We start from the raw sequence: 18,768 nt of genomic DNA on the forward strand, positions 1-18,768 counted from the left end.
CCAGCAACCAATACATAGATTTCTATTATCTGCAAATGATGTCATCAATATCATGGGAAACATGGAGTAATATTTCTTGAAGTTTTCATACTGCTTAATTTCATTCTTGAGGCAGATTTTGAGTCAAACATTTGGAGTTGTCCCATTTTCATATCACTTGGCCCGTTTTAATAATATAGTGTATAAATTATTTTACTCTTTTCGAGAAGGTCTAAAGTTTTGACCAAGTAAAACACTGCGCTGTGAACAGGATTTGAACCTGTGCGGGGATACCCCATTGGATTTCGAGTCCAACGACTTTACCGCTCGGCCATCACAGCCAACTGTTTAATAATCTATCAGATGTTTTTGCCATGTGAGCACAGAGGGAGAGCCAGTGAGAAGATTTTGGTCTAGGTTCACCTGAATCTCTACTGAACTACACAGCCATGAGCATGAAAACTAGACTGACTTACTGAAGAGAAAGAAGTGGTCTGAGATCAAAGAGTAGAAGGAGATAAATGGATTGTATATTAATAAACGCAGTGATTTTGTTGACCACATCTTTCTCATGCTTAAAATTGTGGTTGGACACCGCACACTGCCATGGAATTAATTTGCATTTTTTTATTATTCCCAACTTTTACTATATTTTCTTTTCACTAATCTTTCATAAGCAAAATCCAATCTTTTCAAAATGAATACAATAAACTGAACATGATTTCATCCAACATGAAGATTTCAAGTCCATCGTCTTAAAAATGCAGCCATCAAAATAGTGATTTTGTTGACCACATGTTTCTCATGCTTAAAATTGTGGTTGGACACCGCGCACTGCCAGGGAATTAATCTGCATTTTTTTATTATTCCCAACTTTTACTATATTTTCTTTTCACTAATCTTTCATAAGCAAAATGCAATCTTTTCAAAACTGATACAATAAACTGAACATGATTTCATCCAACATCAAGATTCAAGTCCATCGTCTTAAAAATGCAGCCATCAAAATATATGGCATTGCTGATGGTTCTCAGTTGTCTTTTTGGAACCAGTTTAAATACTTTAATTGACATTTTATTGCTGAAAGAAATTTGGTGTAGAGGATTTCCAGCTATCAATACATAGATTTCTATTATCTGCAAATGATGTCATCAGTATCATGGGAAACATCTAGTAATATTTCTTTAAGTTTTCATACTTGTTAATTTCATTCTTGAGACAGATTTCGACTCAAATATATTTAATTGTCCCATTTTCATATGTCTTGGCCCATTTTAATAATATACTGTATATATTATTTTACTCTTTTCGAGAAGGTCCAAAGTTTTGAACAAGTAAAACACTGCACTGTGAACAGGATTTGAACCTGTGTGGGGATTTGCGGCCATCACAGCCAATTATAGGCTCACCTTATCAGATGTGTTTGCCATGTGAACACAGAGAACAGCCTGTGAAAAGATTTTGGCCTAAATTCGCATGAATATCTATTGTAGGATACAGCCATGAGCAAGAGAACTTGACTGACTTACTGAATAGAAAGGAGTGGTCTGAGATTAAAGAGTAGAAGGAGATGAGTGGATTGTATATTGAGAAACGCAGAGATTTTGTTGACCACGTGTTTCTCATGGTTAAAATTGTCTTTGGTTTCCGCACACTGTCAGGGAATTAATCTGTATTGTTTTATTATTCCCAGCTTTTACTATATTTTCTTTTCACTAATCTTTCATGTGCAAAATCCAATCTTTTCAAAGGTAAAACAATAAACTGTGAACACGATTTCATTCAACATGAAGATTTCATGTCCATCGTCTTAAAAATGCAGCCATCAAAATATATGGCATTGCTGATGGTTCTCAGTTGTCTTTTTGGAACCAGTTTAAATACTTTCATTGACTTTTTATTGCTGAAAGAAATTTGGTGTAGAGGATTTCCAGCAACCAATACATAGATTTCTATTATCTGCAAATGATGTCATCAATATCATGGGAGACATCGAGTGATATTTCTTGGAGTTTTCATACTGCTAAATCTCATTCTTGAGGCAGATTTCGAGTCAAACATGTTAAGTTGTCTCATTTTCATATCACTTGGCCCGTTTTAATAATATACTGTATATATTATTTTACTCTTTTAGAGAAGGTCCAAAGTTTTGACCAAGTAAAACACTGTGCTGTGAACAGGATTTGAACCTGTGCAGGGATACCCCATTGGATTTCAAGTCCAACACCTTAACCACTCGGCCATCACAGCCAACTGTTGCATAATCTATCAGATGTTTTTGCCATGTGAGCACAGAGGGAGAGCCTGTGAGAAGATTTTGGTCTAAGTTCACCTGAATGTCTACTGAACTACAAAGCCATGAGCATGAAAACTAGACTGACTTACTGAAGAGAAAGAAGTGGTCTGAGATCAAAGAGTAGAAGGAGATAAATGGATTGTATAATAAGAAACGCAGTGATTTTGTTGACCACATGTTTCTCATGGTTAAAATTGTGGTTGGACACCGCGCACTGCCAGGGAATTAATCTGCATTTTTTTATTATTCCCAACTTTTACTATATTTTCTTTTCACTAATCTTTGATAAGCAAAATCCAATCTTTTCAAAACTAATACAATAAACTGAACATGATTTCATCCAACATGAAGATTTCAAGTCCATCGTCTTAAAAATGCAGCCATCAAAATATATGGCATTGCTGATGGTTCTCAGTTGTCTTTTTGGAACCAGTTTAAATACTTTAATTGACATTTTATTGCTGAAAGATATTTGTTGTAGAGGATTTCCAGCTATCAATACATAGATTTCTATTATCTGCAAATGATGTCATCAATATCATGGGAAACATCTAGTAATATTTCTTTAAGTTTTCATACTTGTTAATTTCATTCTTGAGACAGATTTCGACTCAAACATATTTAGTTGTCCCATTTTCATATGTCTTGTCCCATTTTAATAATATACTGTATATATTATTTTACTCTTTTCGAGAAGGTCCAAAGTTTTGACCAAGTAAATTATTGCACTGTGATCAGGATTTGAACATGTGTGGGGATTTGCGGCCATCACAGCCAATTATAGGCTCACTTTATCAGATGTGTTTGCCATGTGAACACAGAGAACAGCCTGTGAGAAGATTTTGGCCTAAGTTCGCATGAATATCTATTTAGGATACAGCCATGAGCAAGAGAACTTGACTGACTTACTGAAGAGAAACGAGTGGTCTGAGATCAAAGAGTAGAAGGAGATGAATGGATTGTATATTGAGAAATGCAGAGATTTTGTTGACCACATGTTTCTCATGGTTAAAATTGTCTTTGGTTTCCACACACTGTCAGGGAATTAATCTGCATTGTTTTATTATTCCCAGCGTCTACTATATTTTCTTTTCACTAATCTTTCATGTGCAAAATCCAATCTTTTCAAAGGTAAAACAATAAACTGTGAACACGATTTCATCCAACATGAAGATTTCAAGTCCATCGTCTTAAAAATGCAGCCATCAAAATAGTGATTTTGTTGACCACATGTTTCTCATGCTTAAAATTGTGGTTGGACACCGCGCACTGCCAGGGAATTAATCTGCTTTTTTTATTATTCCCTACTTTTACTATATTTTCTTTTCACTAATCTTTCATAAGCAAAATCCAATCTTTTCAAAACTAATACAATAAACTGAACATGATTTCATCCAACATGAAGATTTCAAGTCCATCGTCTTAAAAATGCAGCCATCAAAATATATGGCATTGCTGATGGTTCTCAGTTGTCTTTTTGGAACCAGTTTAAATACTTTAATTGACATTTTATTGCTGAAAGATATTTGGTGTAGAGGATTTCCAGCTATCAATACATAGATTTCTATTATCTGCAAATGATGTCATCAATATCATGGGAAACATCGAGTAATATTTCTTTAAGTTTTCATACTTGTTAATTTCATTCTTGAGACAGATTTCGACTCAAATATATTTAATTGTCCCATTTTCATATGTCTTGGCCCATTTTAATAATATACTGTATATATTATTTTACTCTTTTCGAGAAGGTCCAAAGTTTTGAGCAAGTAAAACACTGCACTGTGAACAGGATTTGAACCTGTGTGGGGATTTGCGGCCATCACAGCCAATTATAGGCTCACCTTATCATATGTGTTTGCCATGTGAACACAGAGAACAGCCTGTGAAAAGATTTTGGCCTAAATTCGCATGAATATCTATTGTAGGATACAGCCATGAGCAAGAGAACTTGACTGACTTACTGAATAGAAAGGAGTGGTCTGAGATTAAAGAGTAGAAGGAGATGAGTGGATTGTATATTGAGAAACGCAGAGATTTTGTTGACCACGTGTTTCTCATGGTTAAAATTGTCTTTGGTTTCCGCACACTGTCACGGAATTAATCTGTATTGTTTTATTATTCCCAGCTTTTACTATATTTTCTTTTCACTAATCTTTCATGTGCAAAATCCAATCTTTTCAAAGGTAAAACAATAAACTGTGAACACGATTTCATCCAACATGAAGATTTCAAGTCCATCGTCTTAAAAATGCAGCCATCAAAATATATGGCATTGCTGATGGTTATCAGTTGTCTTTTTGGAACCAGTTTAAATACTTTCATTGACTTTTTATTGCTGAAAGAAATTTGGTGTAGAGGATCGAGTAATATTTCTTGGAGTTTTCATACTGCTAAATCTCATTCTTGACGCAGATTTTGAGTCAAACATGTTAAGTTGTCCCATTTTCATATCACTTGGCCCGTTTTAATAATATACTGCATATATTATTTTACTCTTTTCGAGAAGGTCCAAAGTTTTGACCTAGTAAAACCCTGCACTGTGGACAGGATTTGAACCTGTGCGGGGATACCCCATTGGATTTCAAGTCCAACACCTTAACCACACGGCCATCACAGCCAACTGTTGAATAAACTATCAGATGTTTTTGCCATGTGAGCACAGAGGGAGAGCCTGTGAGAAGATTTTGGTCTAAGTTCACCTGAATCTCTACTGAACTACAAAGCCATGAGCATGAAAACTAGACTGACTTACTGAAGAGAAAGAAGTGGTCTGAGATCAAAGAGTAGAAGGAGATAAATGGATTGTATATTAAGAAACGCAGTGATTTTGTTGACCACATGTTTCTCATGGTTAAAATTGTGGTTGGACACCGCGCACTGCCAGGGAATTAATCTGCATTTTTTTTATTATTCCCAACTTTTACTATATTTTCTTTTCACTAATCTGTGATAAGCAAAATCCAATCTTTTCAAAACTAATACAATAAACTGAACATGATTTCATCCAACATGAAGATTTCAAGTCCATCGTCTTAAAAATGCAGCCATCAAAATATATGGCATTGCTGATGGTTCTCAGTTGTCTTTTTGGAACCAGTTTAAATACTTTAATTGATATTTTATTGCTGAAAGATATTTGGTGTAGAGGATTTCCAGCTATCAATACATAGATTTCTATTATCTGCAAATGATGTCATCAATATCATGGAAAACATCTAGTAATATATCTTTAAGTTTTCATACTTGTTAATTTCATTCTTGAGACAGATTTCGACTCAAACATATTTAGTTGTCCCATTTTCATATGTCTTGGCCCATTTTAATAATATACTGTATATATTATTTTACTCTTTTCGAGAAGGTCCAAAGTTTTGACCAAGTAAAACATTGCACTGTGATGAGGATTTGAACCTGTGTGTGGATTTGCAGCCATCACAGCCTATTATAGGCTCACTTTATCAGATGTGTTTGCCATGTGAACACAGAGAACAGCCTGTGAGAAGATTTTGGCCTAAGTTCGCATGAATATCTATTGTAGGATACAGCCATGAGCAAGAGAACTTGACTGACTTACTGAAGAGAAAGGAGTGGTCTGAGATCAAAGAGTAGAAGGAGATGAATGGATTGTATATTGAGAAACGCAGAGATTTTGTTGACCACATGTTTCTCATGGTTAAAATTGTCTTTGGTTTCCACACACTGTCAGGGAATTAATCTGCATTGTTTTATTATTCCCAGCTTTTACTATATTTTCTTTTCACTAATCTTTCATGTGCAAAATCCAATCTTTTCAAAGGTAAAACAATAAACTGTGAACACGATTTCATCCAACATGAAGATTTCAAGTCCATCGTCTTAAAAATGCAGCCATCAAAATATATGGCATTGCTGATGGTTCTCAGTTGTCTTTTTGGAACCAGTTTAAATACTTTCATTGACTTTTTATTGCTGAAAGAAATTTGGTGTAGAGGATTTCCAGCAACCAATACATAGATTTCTATTATCTGCAAATGATGTCATCAATATCATGGGAAACATCGAGTAATATTTCTTGGAGTTTTCATACTGCTAAATCTCATTCTTGAGGCAGATTTCGAGTCAAACATGTTAAGTTATCCCATTTTCATATCACTTGGCCTGTTTTAATAATATACTGTATATATTATTTTACTCTTTTCGAGAAGGTCCAAAGTTTTGACCTAGTCAAACACTGCACTGTGGACAGGATTTGAACCTGTGCGGGGATACCCCATTGGATTTCAAGTCCAACACCTTAACCACTCTGCCATCACAGCCAACTGTTGAATAAACTATCAGATGTTTTTGCCATGTGAGCACAGAGGGAGAGCCTGTGAGAAGATTTTGGTCTAAGTTCACCTGAATCTCTACTGAACTACAAAGCCATGAGCATGAAAACTAGACTGACTTACTGAAGAGAAAGAAGTGGTCTGAGATCAAAGAGTAGAAGGAGATAAATGGATTGTATATTAAGAAACGCAGTGATTTTGTTGACCACATGTTTCTCATGGTTAAAATTGTGGTTGGACACCGCGCACTGCCAGGGAATTAATCTGCATTTTATTATTCCCAACTTTTACTATATTTTCTTTTCACTAATCTTTCATAAGCAAAATCCAATCTTTTCAAAACTAATACAATAAACTGAACATGATTTCATCCAACATGAAGATTTCAAGTTCATCGTCTTAAAAATGCAGCCATCAAAATATATGGCATTGCTGATGGTTCTCAGTTGTCTTTTTGGAACCAGTTTAAATACTTTAATTGACATTTTATTGCTGAAAGAAATTTGGTGTAGAGGATTTCCAGCTATTAATACATAGATTTCTATTATCTGCAAATGATGTAATCAATATCATGGGAAACATCTAGTAATATTTCTTTAAGCTTTCATACTTGTTAATTTCATTCTTGAGACAGATTTCGACTCAAATATATTTAATTGTCCCATTTTCATATGTCTTGGCCCATTTTAATAATATACTGTATATATTATTTTACTCTTTTCGAGAAGGTCCAAAGTTTTGACCAAGTAAAATACTGCACTGTGAACAGGATTTGAACCTGTGTGGGGATTTGCGGCCATCTCAGCCAATTATAGGCTCACCTTATCAGATGTGTTTGCCATGTGAACACAGAGAACAGCCTGTGAAAAGATTTTGGCCTAAATTCGCATGAATATCTATTGTAGGATACAGCCATGAGCAAGAGAACTTGACTGACTTACTGAATAGAAAGGAGTGGTCTGAGATTAAAGAGTAGAAGGAGATGAATGGATTGTATATTGAGAAACGCAGAGATTTTGTTGACCACATGTTTCTCATGGTTAAAATTGTCTTTGGTTTCCACACACTGTCAGGGAATTAATCTGCATTGTTTTATTATTCCCAGCGTCTACTATATTTTCTTTTCACTAATCTTTCATGTGCAAAATCCAATCTTTTCAAAGGTAAAACAATAAACTGTGAACACGATTTCATCCAACATGAAGATTTCAAGTCCATCGTCTTAAAAATGCAGCCATCAAAATAGTGATTTTGTTGACCACATGTTTCTCATGCTTAAAATTGTGGTTGGACACCGCGCACTGCCAGGGAATTAATCTGCATTTTTTTTATTATTCCCAACTTTTACTATATTTTCTTTTCACTAATCTTTCATAAGCAAAATCCAATCTTTTCAAAACTAATACAATAAACTGAACATGATTTCATCCAACATGAAGATTTCAAGTCCATCGTCTTAAAAATGCAGCCATCAAAATATATGGCATTGCTGATGGTTCTCAGTTGTCTTTTTGGAACCAGTTTAAATACTTTAATTGACATTTTATTGCTGAAAGATATTTGGTGTATAGGATTTCCAGCTATCAATACATAGATTTCTATTATCTGCAAATGATGTCATCAATATCATGGGAAACATCTAGTAATATTTCTTTAAGTTTTCATACTTGTTAATTTAATTCTTGAGACAGATTTCGACTCAAACATATTTAGTTGTCCCATTTTCATATGTCTTGGCCCATTTTAATAATATACTGTATATATTATTTTACACTTTTCGAGAAGGTCCAAAGTTTTGACCAAGTAAAACATTGCACTGTGATCAGGATTTGAACCTGTGTGGGGATTTGCGGCCATCACAGCCAATTATAGGCTCACTTTATCAGATGTGTTTGCCATGTGAACACAGAGAACAGCCTGTGAGAAGATTTTGGCCTAAGTTCGCATGAATATCTATTTAGGATACAGCCATGAGCAAGAGAACTTGACTGACTTACTGAAGAGAAAGGAGTGGTCTGAGATCAAAGAGTAGAAGGAGATGAATGGATTGTATATTGAGAAACGCAGAGATTTTGTTGACCACATGTTTCTCATGGTTAAAATTGTCTTTGGTTTCCACACACTGTCAGGGAATTAATCTGCATTGTTTTATTATTCCCAGCGTCTACTATATTTTCTTTTCACTAATCTTTCATGTGCAAAATCCAATCTTTTCAAAGGTAAAACAATAAACTGTGAACACGATTTCATGCAACATGAAGATTTCAAGTCCATCGTCTTAAAAATGCAGCCATCAATATAGTGATTTTGTTGACCACATGTTTCTCATGCTTAAAATTGTGGTTGGACACCGCGCACTGCCAGGGAATTAATCTGCATTTTTTTTATTATTCCCAACTTTTACTATATTTTCTTTTCACTATTCTTTCATAAGCAAAATCCAATCTTTTCAAAACTGATACAATAAACTGAACATGATTTCATCCAACATCAAGATTTCAAGTCCATCTTCTTAAAAATGCAGCCATCAAAATATATGGCATTGCTGATGGTTCTCAGTTGTCTTTTTGGAACCAGTTTAAATACTTTAATTGACATTTTATTGCTGAAAGAAATTTGGTGTAGAGGATTTCCAGCTATCAATACATAGATTTCTATTATCTGCAAATGATGTCATCAATATCAAGGGAAACATCTAGTAATATTTCTTTAAGTCTTCATACTTGTTAATTTCATTCTTGAGACAGATTTCGACTCAAATATATTTAATTGTCCCATTTTCATATGTCTTGGCCCATTTTAATAATATACTGTATATATTATTTTACTCTTTTCGAGAAGGTCCAAAGTTTTGACCAAGTAAAACACTGCACAGTGAACAGGATTTGAACCTGTGTGGGGATTTACGGCCATCACAGCCAATTATAGGCTCACCTTATCAGATGTGTTTGCCATGTGAACACAGAGAACAGCCTGTGAAAAGATTTTGGCCTAAATTCGCATGAATATCTATTGTAGGATACAGCCATGAGCAAGAGAACTTGACTGACTTACTGAATAGAAAGGAGTGGTCTGAGATTAAAGAGTAGAAGGAGATGAGTGGATTGTATATTGAGAAACGCAGAGATTTTGTTGACCACGTGTTTCTCATGGTTAAAATTGTCTTTGGTTTCCGCACACTGTCAGGGAATTAATCTGTATTGTTTTATTATTCCCAGCTTTTACTATATTTTCTTTTCACTAATCTTTCATGTGCAAAATCCAATCTTTTCAAAGGTAAAACAATAAACTGTGAACACGATTTCATCCAACATGAAGATTTCAAGTCCATCGTCTTAAAAATGCAACCATCAAAATATATGGCATTGCTGATGGTTCTCAGTTGTCTTTTTGGAACCAGTTTAAATACTTTCATTGACTTTTTATTGCTGAAAGAAATTTGGTGTAGAGGAATTCCAGCAACCAATACATAGATTTCTATTATCTGCAAATGATGTCATCAATATCATGGGAAACATTGAGTAATATTTCTTGGAGTTTTCATACTGCTAAATCTCATTCTTGAGGCAGATTTCGAGTCAAACATGTTAAGTTGTCCCATTTTCATATCACTTGGCCAGTTTTAATAATATACTGTATATATTATTTTACTCTTTTCGAGAAGGTCCAAAGTTTTGACTAAGTAAAACACTGTGCTGTGAACAGGATTTGAACCTTTGTGGGGATACCCCATTGGATTTCAAGTCCAACAACTTAACCACTCGGCCATCACAGCCAACTGTTGCATAATCTATCAGATGTTTTTGCCATGTGAGCACAGAGGGAGAGCCTGTGAGAAGATTTTGGTCTAAGTTCACCTGAATCTCTACTGAACTACAAAGCCATGAGCATGAAAACTAGACTGACTTACTGAAGAGAAAGAAGTGGTCTGAGATCAAAGAGTAGAAGGAGATAAATGGATTGTATATTAAGAAACGCAGTGATTTTGTTGACCACATGTTTCTCATGGTTAAAATTGTGGTTGGACACCGCGCACTGCCAGGGAATTAATCTGCATTTTTTTTATTATTCCCAACTTTTACTATATTTTCTTTTCACTAATCTTTGATAAGCAAAATCCAATCTTTTCAAAACTAATACAATAAACTGAACATGATTTCATCCAACATGAAGATTTCAAGTCCATCGTCTTAAAAATGCAGCCATCAAAATATATGGCATTGCTGATGGTTCTCAGTTGTCTTTTTGGAACCAGTTTAAATACTTTCATTGACTTTTTATTGCTGAAAGATATTTGGTGTAGAGCATTTCCAGCTATCAATACATAGATTTCTATTATCTGCAAATGATGTCATCAATATCATGGGAAACATCTAGTAATATTTCTTTAAGTTTTCATACTTGTTAATTTCATTCTTGAGACAGATTTCAACTCAAACATATTTAGTTGTCCCATTTTCATATGTCTTGGCCCATTTTAATAATATACTGTATATATTATTTTACTCTTTTCGAGAAGGTCCAAAGTTTTGACCAAGTAAAACATTGCACTGTGATGAGGATTTGAACCTGTGTGGGGATTTGCAGCCATCACAGCCAATTATAGGCTCACTTTATCAGATGTGTTTGCCATGTGAACACAGAGAACAGCCTGTGAGAAGATTTTGGCCTAAGTTCGCATGAATATCTATTTAGGATACAGCCATGAGCAAGAGAACTTGACTGACTTACTGAAGAGAAAGGAGTGGTCTGAGATCAAAGAGTAGAAGGAGATGAATGGATTGTATATTGAGAAACGCAGAGATTTTGTTGACCACATGTTTCTCATGGTTAAAATTGTCTTTGGTTTCCACACACTGTCAGGGAATTAATCTGCATTGTTTTATTATTCCCAGCGTCTACTATATTTTCTTTTCACTAATCTTTCATGTGCAAAATCCAATCTTTTCAAAGGTAAAACAATAAACTGTGAACACAATTTCATCCAACATGAAGATTTCAAGTCCATCCTCTTAAAAATGCAGCCATCAAAATAGTGATTTTGTTGACCACATGTTTCTCATGCTTAAAATTGTGGTTGGACACCGCGCACTGCCAGGGAATTAATCTGCATTTTTTTATTATTCCCAACTTTTACTATATTTTCTTTTCACTAATCTTTCATAAGCAAAATCCAATCTTTTCAAAACTAATACAATAAACTGAACATGATTTCATCCAACATGAAGATTTCAAGTCCATCGTCTTAAAAATGCAGCCATCAAAATATATGGCATTGCTGATGGTTCCCAGTTGTCTTTTTGGAACCAGTTTAAATACTTTCATTGTCTTTTTATTGCTGAAAGAAATTTGGTGTAGAGGATTTCCAGCAACCAATACATAGATTTCTATTATCTGCAAATGATGTCATCAATATCATGGGAAACATGGAGTAATATTTCTTGAAGTTTTCATACTGCTTAATTTCATTCTTGAGGCAGATTTTGAGTCAAACATTTGGAGTTGTCCCATTTTCATATCACTTGGCCCGTTTTAATAATATAGTGTATAAATTATTTTACTCTTTTCGAGAAGGTCTAAAGTTTTGACCAAGTAAAACACTGCGCTGTGAACAGGATTTGAACCTGTGCGGGGATACCCCATTGGATTTCGAGTCCAACGACTTTACCGCTCGGCCATCACAGCCAACTGTTGAATAATCTATCAGATGTTTTTGCCATGTGAGCACAGAGGGAGAGCCAGTGAGAAGATTTTGGTCTAGGTTCACCTGAATCTCTACTGAACTACACAGCCATGAGCATGAAAACTAGACTGACTTACTGAAGAGAAAGAAGTGGTCTGAGATCAAAGAGTAGAAGGAGATAAATGGATTGTATATTAATAAACGCAGTGATTTTGTTGACCACATCTTTCTCATGCTTAAAATTGTGGTTGGACACCGCACACTGCCATGGAATTAATTTGCATTTTTTTATTATTCCCAACTTTTACTATATTTTCTTTTCACTAATCTTTCATAAGCAAAATCCAATCTTTTCAAAATGAATACAATAAACTGAACATGATTTCATCCAACATGAAGATTTCAAGTCCATCGTCTTAAAAATGCAGCCATCAAAATAGTGATTTTGTTGACCACATGTTTCTCATGCTTAAAATTGTGGTTGGACACCGCGCACTGCCAGGGAATTAATCTGCATTTTTTTATTATTCCCAACTTTTACTATATTTTCTTTTCACTAATCTTTCATAAGCAAAATGCAATCTTTTCAAAACTGATACAATAAACTGAACATGATTTCATCCAACATCAAGATTCAAGTCCATCGTCTTAAAAATGCAGCCATCAAAATATATGGCATTGCTGATGGTTCTCAGTTGTCTTTTTGGAACCAGTTTAAATACTTTAATTGACATTTTATTGCTGAAAGAAATTTGGTGTAGAGGATTTCCAGCTATCAATACATAGATTTCTATTATCTGCAAATGATGTCATCAGTATCATGGGAAACATCTAGTAATATTTCTTTAAGTTTTCATACTTGTTAATTTCATTCTTGAGACAGATTTCGACTCAAATATATTTAATTGTCCCATTTTCATATGTCTTGGCCCATTTTAATAATATACTGTATATATTATTTTACTCTTTTCGAGAAGGTCCAAAGTTTTGAACAAGTAAAACACTGCACTGTGAACAGGATTTGAACCTGTGTGGGGATTTGCGGCCATCACAGCCAATTATAGGCTCACCTTATCAGATGTGTTTGCCATGTGAACACAGAGAACAGCCTGTGAAAAGATTTTGGCCTAAATTCGCATGAATATCTATTGTAGGATACAGCTATGAGCAAGAGAACTTGACTGACTTACTGAATAGAAAGGAGTGGTCTGAGATTAAAGAGTAGAAGGAGATGAGTGGATTGTATATTGAGAAACGCAGAGATTTTGTTGACCACGTGTTTCTCATGGTTAAAATTGTCTTTGGTTTCCGCACACTGTCAGGGAATTAATCTGTATTGTTTTATTATTCCCAGCTTTTACTATATTTTCTTTTCACTAATCTTTCATGTGCAAAATCCAATCTTTTCAAAGGTAAAACAATAAACTGTGAACACGATTTCATTCAACATGAAGATTTCATGTCCATCGTCTTAAAAATGCAGCCATCAAAATATATGGCATTGCTGATGGTTCTCAGTTGTCTTTTTGGAACCAGTTTAAATACTTTCATTGACTTTTTATTGCTGAAAGAAATTTGGTGTAGAGGATTTCCAGCAACCAATACATAGATTTCTATTATCTGCAAATGATGTCATCAATATCATGGGAGACATCGAGTGATATTTCTTGGAGTTTTCATACTGCTAAATCTCATTCTTGAGGCAGATTTCGAGTCAAACATGTTAAGTTGTCTCATTTTCATATCACTTGGCCCGTTTTAATAATATACTGTATATATTATTTTACTCTTTTAGAGAAGGTCCAAAGTTTTGACCAAGTAAAACACTGTGCTGTGAACAGGATTTGAACCTGTGCGGGGATACCCCATTGGATTTCAAGTCCAACACCTTAACCACTCGGCCATCACAGCCAACTGTTGCATAATCTATCAGATGTTTTTGCCATGTGAGCACAGAGGGAGAGCCTGTGAGAAGATTTTGGTCTAAGTTCACCTGAATGTCTACTGAACTACAAAGCCATGAGCATGAAAACTAGACTGACTTACTGAAGAGAAAGAAGTGGTCTGAGATCAAAGAGTAGAAGGAGATAAATGGATTGTATAATAAGAAACGCAGTGATTTTGTTGACCACATGTTTCTCATGGTTAAAATTGTGGTTGGACACCGCGCACTGCCAGGGAATTAATCTGCATTTTTTTTATTATTCCCAACTTTTACTATATTTTCTTTTCACTAATCTTTGATAAGCAAAATCCAATCTTTTCAAAACTAATACAATAAACTGAACATGATTTCATCCAACATGAAGATTTCAAGTCCATCGTCTTAAAAATGCAGCCATCAAAATATATGGCATTGCTGATGGTTCTCAGTTGTCTTTTTGGAACCAGTTTAAATACTTTAATTGACATTTTATTGCTGAAAGATATTTGTTGTAGAGGATTTCCAGCTATCAATACATAGATTTCTATTATCTGCAAATGATGTCATCAATATCATGGGAAACATCTAGTAATATTTCTTTAAGTTTTCATACTTGTTAATTTCATTCTTGAGACAGATTTCGACTCAAACATATTTAGTTGTCCCATTTTCATATGTCTTGTCCCATTTTAATAATATACTGTATATATTATTTTACTCTTTTCGAGAAGGTCCAAAGTTTTGACCAAGTAAATTATTGCACTGTGATCAGGATTTGAACATGTGTGGGGATTTGCGGCCATCACAGCCAATTATAGGCTCACTTTATCAGATGTGTTTGCCATGTGAACACAGAGAACAGCCTGTGAGAAGATTTTGGCCTAAGTTCGCATGAATATCTATTTAGGATACAGCCATGAGCAAGAGAACTTGACTGACTTACTGAAGAGAAACGAGTGGTCTGAGATCAAAGAGTAGAAGGAGATGAATGGATTGTATATTGAGAAATGCAGAGATTTTGTTGACCACATGTTTCTCATGGTTAAAATTGTCTTTGGTTTCCACACACTGTCAGGGAATTAATCTGCATTGTTTTATTATTCCCAGCGTCTACTATATTTTCTTTTCACTAATCTTTCATGTGCAAAATCCAATCTTTTCAAAGGTAAAACAATAAACTGTGAACACGATTTCATCCAACATGAAGATTTCAAGTCCATCGTCTTAAAAATGCAGCCATCAAAATAGTGATTTTGTTGACCACATGTTTCTCATGCTTAAAATTGTGGTTGGACACCGCGCACTGCCAGGGAATTAATCTGCTTTTTTTATTATTCCCTACTTTTACTATATTTTCTTTTCACTAATCTTTCATAAGCAAAATCCAATCTTTTCAAAACTAATACAATAAACTGAACATGATTTCATCCAACATGAAGATTTCAAGTCCATCGTCTTAAAAATGCAGCCATCAAAATATATGGCATTGCTGATGGTTCTCAGTTGTCTTTTTGGAACCAGTTTAAATACTTTAATTGACATTTTATTGCTGAAAGATATTTGGTGTAGAGGATTTCCAGCTATCAATACATAGATTTCTATTATCTGCAAATGATGTCATCAATATCATGGGAAACATCTAGTAATATTTCTTTAAGTTTTCATACTTGTTAATTTCATTCTTGAGACAGATTTCGACTCAAATATATTTAATTGTCCCATTTTCATATGTCTTGGCCCATTTTAATAATATACTGTATATATTATTTTACTCTTTTCGAGAAGGTCCAAAGTTTTGAGCAAGTAAAACACTGCACTGTGAACAGGATTTGAACCTGTGTGGGGATTTGCGGCCATCACAGCCAATTATAGGCTCACCTTATCAGATGTGTTTGCCATGTGAACACAGAGAACAGCCTGTGAAAAGATTTTGGCCTAAATTCGCATGAATATCTATTGTAGGATACAGCCATGAGCAAGAGAACTTGACTGACTTACTGAATAGAAAGGAGTGGTCTGAGATTAAAGAGTAGAAGGAGATGAGTGGATTGTATATTGAGAAACGCAGAGATTTTGTTGACCACGTGTTTCTCATGGTTAAAATTGTCTTTGGTTTCCGCACACTGTCACGGAATTAATCTGTATTGTTTTATTATTCCCAGCTTTTACTATATTTTCTTTTCACTAATCTTTCATGTGCAAAATCCAATCTTTTCAAAGGTAAAACAATAAACTGTGAACACGATTTCATCCAACATGAAGATTTCAAGTCCATCGTCTTAAAAATGCAGCCATCAAAATATATGGCATTGCTGATGGTTATCAGTTGTCTTTTTGGAACCAGTTTAAATACTTTCATTGACTTTTTATTGCTGAAAGAAATTTGGTGTAGAGGATCGAGTAATATTTCTTGGAGTTTTCATACTGCTAAATCTCATTCTTGACGCAGATTTTGAGTCAAACATGTTAAGTTGTCCCATTTTCATATCACTTGGCCCGTTTTAATAATATACTGCATATATTATTTTACTCTTTTCGAGAAGGTCCAAAGTTTTGACCTAGTAAAACCCTGCACTGTGGACAGGATTTGAACCTGTGCGGGGATACCCCATTGGATTTCAAGTCCAACACCTTAACCACACGGCCATCACAGCCAACTGTTGAATAAACTATCAGATGTTTTTGCCATGTGAGCACAGAGGGAGAGCCTGTGAGAAGATTTTGGTCTAAGTTCACCTGAATCTCTACTGAACTACAAAGCCATGAGCATGAAAACTAGACTGACTTACTGAAGAGAAAGAAGTGGTCTGAGATCAAAGAGTAGAAGGAGATAAATGGATTGTATATTAAGAAACGCAGTGATTTTGTTGACCACATGTTTCTCATGGTTAAAATTGTGGTTGGACACCGCGCACTGCCAGGGAATTAATCTGCATTTTTTTTATTATTCCCAACTTTTACTATATTTTCTTTTCACTAATCTGTGATAAGCAAAATCCAATCTTTTCAAAACTAATACAATAAACTGAACATGATTTCATCCAACATGAAGATTTCAAGTCCATCGTCTTAAAAATGCAGCCATCAAAATATATGGCATTGCTGATGGTTCTCAGTTGTCTTTTTGGAACCAGTTTAAATACTTTAATTGATATTTTATTGCTGAAAGATATTTGGTGTAGAGGATTTCCAGCTATCAATACATAGATTTCTATTATCTGCAAATGATGTCATCAATATCATGGAAAACATCTAGTAATATATCTTTAAGTTTTCATACTTGTTAATTTCATTCTTGAGACAGATTTCGACTCAAACATATTTAGTTGTCCCATTTTCATATGTCTTGGCCCATTTTAATAATATACTGTATATATTATTTTACTCTTTTCGAGAAGGTCCAAAGTTTTGACCAAGTAAAACATTGCACTGTGATGAGGATTTGAACCTGTGTGTGGATTTGCAGCCATCACAGCCTATTATAGGCTCACTTTATCAGATGTGTTTGCCATGTGAACACAGAGAACAGCCTGTGAGAAGATTTTGGCCTAAGTTCGCATGAATATCTATTGTAGGATACAGCCATGAGCAAGAGAACTTGACTGACTTACTGAAGAGAAAGGAGTGGTCTGAGATCAAAGAGTAGAAGGAGATGAATGGATTGTATATTGAGAAACGCAGAGATTTTGTTGACCACATGTTTCTCATGGTTAAAATTGTCTTTGGTTTCCACACACTGTCAGGGAATTAATCTGCATTGTTTTATTATTCCCAGCTTTTACTATATTTTCTTTTCACTAATCTTTCATGTGCAAAATCCAATCTTTTCAAAGGTAAAACAATAAACTGTGAACACGATTTCATCCAACATGAAGATTTCAAGTCCATCGTCTTAAAAATGCAGCCATCAAAATATATGGCATTGCTGATGGTTCTCAGTTGTCTTTTTGGAACCAGTTTAAATACTTTCATTGACTTTTTATTGCTGAAAGAAATTTGGTGTAGAGGATTTCCAGCAACCAATACATAGATTTCTATTATCTGCAAATGATGTCATCAATATCATGGGAAACATCGAGTAATATTTCTTGGAGTTTTCATACTGCTAAATGTCATTCTTGAGGCAGATTTCGAGTCAAACATGTTAAGTTGTCCCATTTTCATATCACTTGGCCTGTTTTAATAATATACTGTATATATTATTTTACTCTTTTCGAGAAGGTCCAAAGTTTTGACCTAGTCAAACACTGCACTGTGGACAGGATTTGAACCTGTGCGGGGATACCCCATTGGATTTCAAGTCCAACACCTTAACCACTCTGCCATCACAGCCAACTGTTGAATAAACTATCAGATGTTTTTGCCATGTGAGCACAGAGGGAGAGCCTGTGAGAAGATTTTGGTCTAAGTTCACCTGAATCTCTACTGAACTACAAAGCCATGAGCATGAAAACTAGACTGACTTACTGAAGAGAAAGAAGTGGTCTGAGATCAAAGAGTAGAAGGAGATAAATGGATTGTATATTAAGAAACGCAGTGATTTTGTTGACCACATGTTTCTCATGGTTAAAATTGT

The 18,768-nt window shown here is 34.7% G+C and overlaps 9 non-coding genes across 9 annotated transcripts; all 9 read right to left on the reverse strand.

Moving 5' to 3' along the window:
• Positions 1 to 238: 238 nt before the first annotated feature.
• Positions 239 to 320, reverse strand: TRNAS-CGA (transfer RNA serine (anticodon CGA)). The gene has a single exon. It is a non-coding gene; the product is annotated as a tRNA-Ser (tRNA).
• Positions 321 to 2,147: 1,827 nt separating this feature from the next.
• TRNAS-UGA (transfer RNA serine (anticodon UGA)) lies at positions 2,148 to 2,229 on the reverse strand. The gene has a single exon. It is a non-coding gene; the product is annotated as a tRNA-Ser (tRNA).
• A 2,584-nt stretch (positions 2,230 to 4,813) lies between these two features.
• Positions 4,814 to 4,895, reverse strand: TRNAS-UGA (transfer RNA serine (anticodon UGA)). The gene has a single exon. It is a non-coding gene; the product is annotated as a tRNA-Ser (tRNA).
• Positions 4,896 to 6,491: 1,596 nt separating this feature from the next.
• TRNAS-UGA (transfer RNA serine (anticodon UGA)) lies at positions 6,492 to 6,573 on the reverse strand. The gene has a single exon. It is a non-coding gene; the product is annotated as a tRNA-Ser (tRNA).
• Positions 6,574 to 10,278: 3,705 nt separating this feature from the next.
• TRNAS-UGA (transfer RNA serine (anticodon UGA)) lies at positions 10,279 to 10,360 on the reverse strand. Its single transcript has one exon. It is a non-coding gene; the product is annotated as a tRNA-Ser (tRNA).
• A 1,828-nt stretch (positions 10,361 to 12,188) lies between these two features.
• TRNAS-CGA (transfer RNA serine (anticodon CGA)) lies at positions 12,189 to 12,270 on the reverse strand. The gene has a single exon. It is a non-coding gene; the product is annotated as a tRNA-Ser (tRNA).
• A 1,827-nt stretch (positions 12,271 to 14,097) lies between these two features.
• Positions 14,098 to 14,179, reverse strand: TRNAS-UGA (transfer RNA serine (anticodon UGA)). The gene has a single exon. It is a non-coding gene; the product is annotated as a tRNA-Ser (tRNA).
• Positions 14,180 to 16,764: 2,585 nt separating this feature from the next.
• Positions 16,765 to 16,846, reverse strand: TRNAS-UGA (transfer RNA serine (anticodon UGA)). Its single transcript has one exon. It is a non-coding gene; the product is annotated as a tRNA-Ser (tRNA).
• Positions 16,847 to 18,442: 1,596 nt separating this feature from the next.
• Positions 18,443 to 18,524, reverse strand: TRNAS-UGA (transfer RNA serine (anticodon UGA)). The gene has a single exon. It is a non-coding gene; the product is annotated as a tRNA-Ser (tRNA).
• Positions 18,525 to 18,768: the final 244 nt, after the last annotated feature.

The sequence above is a fragment of the Dendrobates tinctorius genome, unplaced genomic scaffold (genome assembly GCF_039654945.1).
Source record: "Dendrobates tinctorius isolate UK_male_01 unplaced genomic scaffold, ASM3965494v1 ptg000151l, whole genome shotgun sequence".
NCBI classification, from domain to species: Eukaryota; Metazoa; Chordata; class Amphibia; order Anura; family Dendrobatidae; genus Dendrobates; species Dendrobates tinctorius.